Source organism: Rhincodon typus, chromosome 5 (assembly GCF_021869965.1).
Source record: "Rhincodon typus isolate 14 chromosome 5, sRhiTyp1.1, whole genome shotgun sequence".
Classification (NCBI taxonomy): Eukaryota; Metazoa; Chordata; class Chondrichthyes; order Orectolobiformes; family Rhincodontidae; genus Rhincodon; species Rhincodon typus.
This window is the reverse complement of record NC_063336.1, coordinates 40,120,063-40,125,952: the sequence shown is the minus strand read 5'-3', so window position 1 is coordinate 40,125,952 and position 5,890 is coordinate 40,120,063. Positions and strand designations below refer to the sequence as shown.

At 41.5% G+C, this 5,890-nt stretch overlaps 1 pseudogene; it reads left to right on the top strand.

Annotated features, from left to right (window-relative positions):
* The first annotated feature begins 5,310 nt into the window (after positions 1 to 5,310).
* Positions 5,311 to 5,890, top strand: part of LOC109936264 — a 60,112-nt pseudogene continuing 59,532 nt past the window's right edge.

The window sequence follows — 5,890 nt, the reverse complement described above, 5'->3', positions numbered from 1 at the left end:
TGTGTTGTCAAGATGAAGCAATAGTTTACCCAACAGGAATGGAGGTATTGCATCCTTGTGACTGGATTAGGGATCCAGAAATAAAAGTTCTGCCATGGCAGCTCAGAAATCTAACTTTTTTAAAAATTTAGGCCAAATATATATGGAGAGAAAAGCTGGCATCAGTGATGATGACCTTGTAACTATTCGATTGTTGTAAAAACTCAGTCTATTTCACTAATGTCCTGGCAAAAGAAAATTTAAGACCCTTACCTGGTTCGATCACAAGGTATTTGAGTCAGCCACATTTGCTGTTTTTCTGTGAATGGACCAGAAAACCCATCAGTTGGTAAGAAGGTGGTTTATCACTCCTTATCAAGAGTTACGCAAAAAATGCCCACCTTGCCAGTATTCTGTGAATGTTTTTTTAAATATAAAGTATTGGGTCCATTTACAATATATCCAGAGGTCCAGCCAACCAACTAAAAAAGTGGCAACTGTGGCCTCAAAGTTAAAAAGAGGATTCTTTTTATTAGCAGACTGTTGTAGTAGTTCTGAGCGTTATAAAGTATGGCTTTTTCAAAATTATGAATTTAATAGCTTAAGGAAAATGAACCATTTCTCTGCTTGGTATTTGTTCTTCAGCAACTCTGAATCAATACTAGGGGCTTAAACAAATCTGTTATGGTAAGTAGTGCTTGTGCAGTGAAGTAAAAATTTTCTTCGCATTTACAGATTAATGAATACACGGTTTAAGAAAATAATTTTTGAAATAAACTTCAGAATAGTGTTACTTCTGGTCAGTTGTGTGCAACATGATTGTTTTACCTAATTGTTACACTATAATAGGAAAAGTATGATTATAACCTTCTTTCTAGAAGTGATTTAGCTTTCTCGGTGAAAATTTGGTTAATTTACCAATGAGCTACGAAGCTTTGTTGATAGTCTGAGTTTGTTCTTAAAAGCTGCTGCAAGGTTGCACTATGATCTTATCCAAAATTCAAATCTTCCATTTCCATCCTGTGAGGGCTCTATCCAAAGACTTTTTGGCTCTTTGTTTGTTGGTGTTTTCTGAGGCGGGTGGAGGGGTCCTGAATTTATCTTAAATTATCTTTTGAGGAGCTTGAGCTCTTGACGTTATTCAACAGGTTTGAAGTACTTGCTCCCTGTGTGGATGAGGAAAAGGATAGGGAGGATAGGCAAACTGCCCACTGCACCATGGTACAGAAGGCCATTCAAATGGGGGCAGCAAAAAGAAAAGTGGTAATGTTAGGGGATTTTGTCATTAAAGGTATAGATCACATGCTTTGTTAGCAGGATTGATTCCCAAATGGTGTGTTGCCTTCTAGGTGCCAAGGTAAAGAACATCTTGAGCCAGTTTGAAAGGATATTGGTGTGTGAGAGGTAAGATCCAGTTGTTGTGGTTCATGCTGGGACCAAGAACATTGGCAAGAGTTCCTCTCTGGGAAATACCAGGAATTGGAAACCTTTTTTTTAAAAGGTAAAGGACCTAAAGGTTATAAACTCTGGATTATTACTTGAGCCACGTGCAAATCGGCATTGAGATAAGAAAGCAAAGTAGTTGTGCAGGAAAGAGGGATTTCATTTGGGGGGCATTGGCATCAATATCAGGACAAATCTACCTGAACCGATCTGGGAGCAGAATCCTAGTGGAAAGGGTAAATAGAGTGGTCACAACTTTAAACTAGTTAAAGCGGTGAGGACACAAGAGTTATTAAAGTTTCCAAAACAAGTAGTAGAACATAGCTTCCTGACCAATTCCGTACTCTAACTCCATGCACAGCAGAGAATAGGACAAATATGAGAAGGGGGCCATCAATGCAGGACTGTGGTTTATGTAGTTAAATATGCACACTATATGAAACAAGATAAATGAGCTTGTAGCGCAGGTTGAAAGTGGCAGTTACAATTTCGTGCGTATCACAGTTGGGCTGTGAGGGGATCATGGCTGGGAGCTAAATATTGAAGGATACACATCCTATTGAAATGGCAGGCAGATGAGCAGAAGGAGTGGAATTGCTCATTAGTAACAAATGAAATTAAATTGCCAGCAAGAAGTGATACAGGGTCAGAAGGTGTAGAATTTGTGTGGGTAGACTTGAGAAACTGCAAAAAAAATTAGCTAAAATATAAGCGAGAGGCAAGAGTGGACAATGGACCACTGGAAACTGAGGCTGGAGAAGTAGGAATGGGGAACAAAATGGCAGAGAAACTGAATATTATTACTGAATAGGTACTTTGCGTCATTTTTCACAGTGGAAGATACCAGTTACATACCAGAACTTCAAGAGTCAGGGGACAGAACGTAGTGGCCGTCACTAAGGAGAAGATGCTGGGGAAGCTGAAGAGTCTGAAGGTGGATAAATCACTGGACTGGATGAACTACACACCAGGTTCTGAAGGAGATAGCTGAGGCAATTGTGGAGGCATTGGTGGTGATCTTCAGGAACCACTGGAGCCAGGGAGGGTCCCAAGGAACTTGAAAATGACTAATGTGACAACCCTGTTTAAGCAGAGAAGGAGGCTGCAGATGGGAAATTTTAGGCTGGTTAGGCTGACCTCAGTTGATAGTAAGATTTTAGAGTCCATTATTAAGGATGAGAATGCAGAATATTCGGTGGTGCATAATAAAATTGGGGTCAGTCATTACAGCTTTGTCGAGGGGAGGTCATGCCTGACAAATCTGTTAGAATTCTTTTGAGAAGGTAAAGAGCAAGTTTATATAAAAGAAAGCCAGTGGACGTGATCTATTTGGAAATCCAGATAGGCCTTTGATAACGTGCCGCACAGAAATCTACTAAATAAGATAGGAACCCATGTGGTTAGGATCAAGGTACTGGCCTGGTTAGAAGATTGCCTTCTGCTAGTCAGTCAGAGTGGGGATAAAGGTGTCTTTTACAGAATGGCAGCCGGTGACAAGTGGAGTTCGGTACGGGTCAGTGTTGGAACATGACTATGAACATTATACATTAATAATTTGGATGAAGGAACTGGGGGCATTGTTGCTGAGTTTGCAGATGACACACAAGTAGGTGGAAGGAAAGGTTAAGTTGAGAAAGTGGGGAGGCTGCAGAAGGACTTGGACAAGCTAAGAGGGGGTGAACAAAGAAATTGTAGATGGAATACAATGTGCTAAAGTGAAGGTTATGCATTTTGTTCGGAAATGTGGAGGTATAGACTATTTTGCAAATGGGGAAAGACTCCAGAAATCTGAAGCACAAAGTGACATGGTGGTCCTGGTTCATGACTTTTTTAAAGTTAGTATACAGGTTCATTTGGCAGCTAAGAAGGCAAATGCAATGCTAGCATTAATTTTGAGGACTAGAATCCAAGAACAAGGATGTGTTGCTGAAACTCTAAGTCTCTGGTCAGACCACGTTTGAATATTATGAGCAGTTTTGGGTCCTGCATTTAAGGAAGGAACTGCTGGCCTTGGAGGGAGTCCAGAGGAGGTTTATAAAAAATGATCCTGGAATTGAAGGGCTTGTCATATGAGGAGCAGTTGAGAACTCTGGGTCTGTACTCAATGGAGTTTAGAAGGATGAGGAGGAATCTCATTGAAACTTCCAGAACACACAGCTGTTTCCACTAGTAGGAGACACTAAAACCTGATAGCACAGGCTCACAGTGAAGGGATAACCCTTTAGAACTGAGAGGAGAAGGAATTTCTGCAGCCAGAGAGTAGTGAATTTGTGGAACTGATTGCTGCAGAAGCCTATGGAGGCCAAGTCACTAAGGAGATCCAGGATAATGGATAGAAGGCAGGAGAATAGGTTTCTCAACCCCATCAGCCATGATTGACTGGCAGAGCCACCTTGATGGGCTGAATGGCCTAATTCTGCTCCACTACCTTTTATGGTCTTTATCAAGAGCTATTTTTTCGTCAGTGGCATTCTGCCGTTGCCTTCCATTCCTTGGGGGTAGGGAAATGAGTTATATCCCAGATGCACCTCCGCTGCAGTGGGATTTAAGTCAACACTGCTGGTGTTATTCTGATCTATGTACTGGCCATCAAGCCAACTGAGCTAAACCGTTCCCTGTGTAATTCTTATTACGTGCAAACTATTTTCCTTATTTTTGTTGTAACTAATGGCCAATTGCTATTTTCCTCATGTCATATTTTTGCAATGTTATTGTCTCTAGTCTAGATTTCTATCATGAAGAAAGTTAACAGACAAATACTAATTTTCTAGGATCAAGAAAAGGAAATTTGGTCCAACAAGTTGCTCCTTGTTTTATAGATTTTTATTTTAGTCTACCTGTTTAGACATGTTATAATATACCTCTGGAACAGGTGAACCCAGTTTTCTGGCTCAGAGGTAGAGTCACTACCTTTGATAAGCCATCTTCTCCTTGCTGCTTCCTGTGTTTACGTCTCCCCCTTGGAAACTCATAAATTATCTTCAATTCACTAAACTTTTCCCCAATCAGTTCTTTTTTGTATTTTCTGCAGGACAATGCAGCCTTTGGGTTGGAACAAGATCTCTGAAGTCATCTTTCCATTCTTATTCCTGATTCTTCCAGTTCTTAAAAGTAAAACCTTCACCAGAAAATAGTAATTTCACTCTTCTTTTTGTACATAATATTTCAACAAATATTTCTCAGTGTTTTTTTTTTTTTTGCAAAAAAAAGTTTTAAAATGTTTCCCAAATCTTGTATTTATAATATGTGGAATCATCTTTGCTGCCTATGTCTTCAAGGGTGGACATAACCTCAAAAAAGATAGCAAGAACTGCATATGCTGGAATCGGAGACAACACAGTGTGGAGCTGGAGGAACACAGATCAAGCAGCATCAGAGGAGCAGGAAAGTTGACGTTTAGGGTTGGGACCCTTCTTCAGAAATGGGGAGGGGGAGGGGAGCTGGGAAATGAATAGAGAGGAGGGGTGGGGCTGGGGAAGGTAGGTGGGATGGCGATAGGTGAGTGCAGGTAGCCAGTGGTGGGGATTGGTCAGTGGGATGCGTGGGGCGGATAGGTTGGAGAGAAGATGGACAGGTTTTGTCAGGCCAAGGAGGCAGGGATGAGAGGGAGGGTTGGACATGGGATGAGCCCAGGGGTGGGGAAATTTTAAAACTGGTGAATTCCATGTTTAGGCCATCGGGCTGTAGGGTCCCGAGGTGGAATTTGAGGTGTTGCTCCTCCAATTTGCGGGTCGTTCATTGTGACTCTTGAGGAGGTCCAGTTTGGACATGTCACCTGGGGAGTGCTTTAATTTTTGGTCTGTACAGAGCAAACACTTTGCCACTGGGCCAGAAGGAGAGGAATTATTACAGTCTTAGTTTCTTCAGGCCAGGGAGAAGAATACTAAGATGTTCATTCCTGATCGTTATTCAGAGACTCCTGGCATGTTTGCACGTGAGCTACCTAAATACAAATGATGCGGAGGTGCCAGTGTTGGACTGGGGTTGACAGGATTAGAAAACTCACGACACCAGGTTATAGTCCAAGAGGTTTATTTGACAACACAAGCTTTCAGAGCCTCAGTCCTCTTTACCTGAAAAAGGACTGAGGCTCTGAAAGCTTGTGTTGTCAAATAAACCTGTTGGACTATAACCTGGTGTCAGGTGATTGCTGACCTTGCTATCTTTGTGTTGGAGGAAGTGTGTATTATAAAGGTGTTTTGCTTTTCGCAAAACGCAATTTTTTTCCCCCAGTCACGTTTCCGATCCCAGATCGGATCTGGTAACAGTGATCATTGGGCATAGAGTTGTTCTTAAAAATCTGTAACCACCATTTTCATCCCCTTCACACACATGCAAAGGGAAAAATTTATTCACATAGTACTGTTACTAGCTACTTGAGGAACCCTGAGCCATCCCTCCATCATAAGGTAAGAAGTGGAATGTTCACCGATGATTGCACAATGTTGAGCACCATTTGTGACTCCTC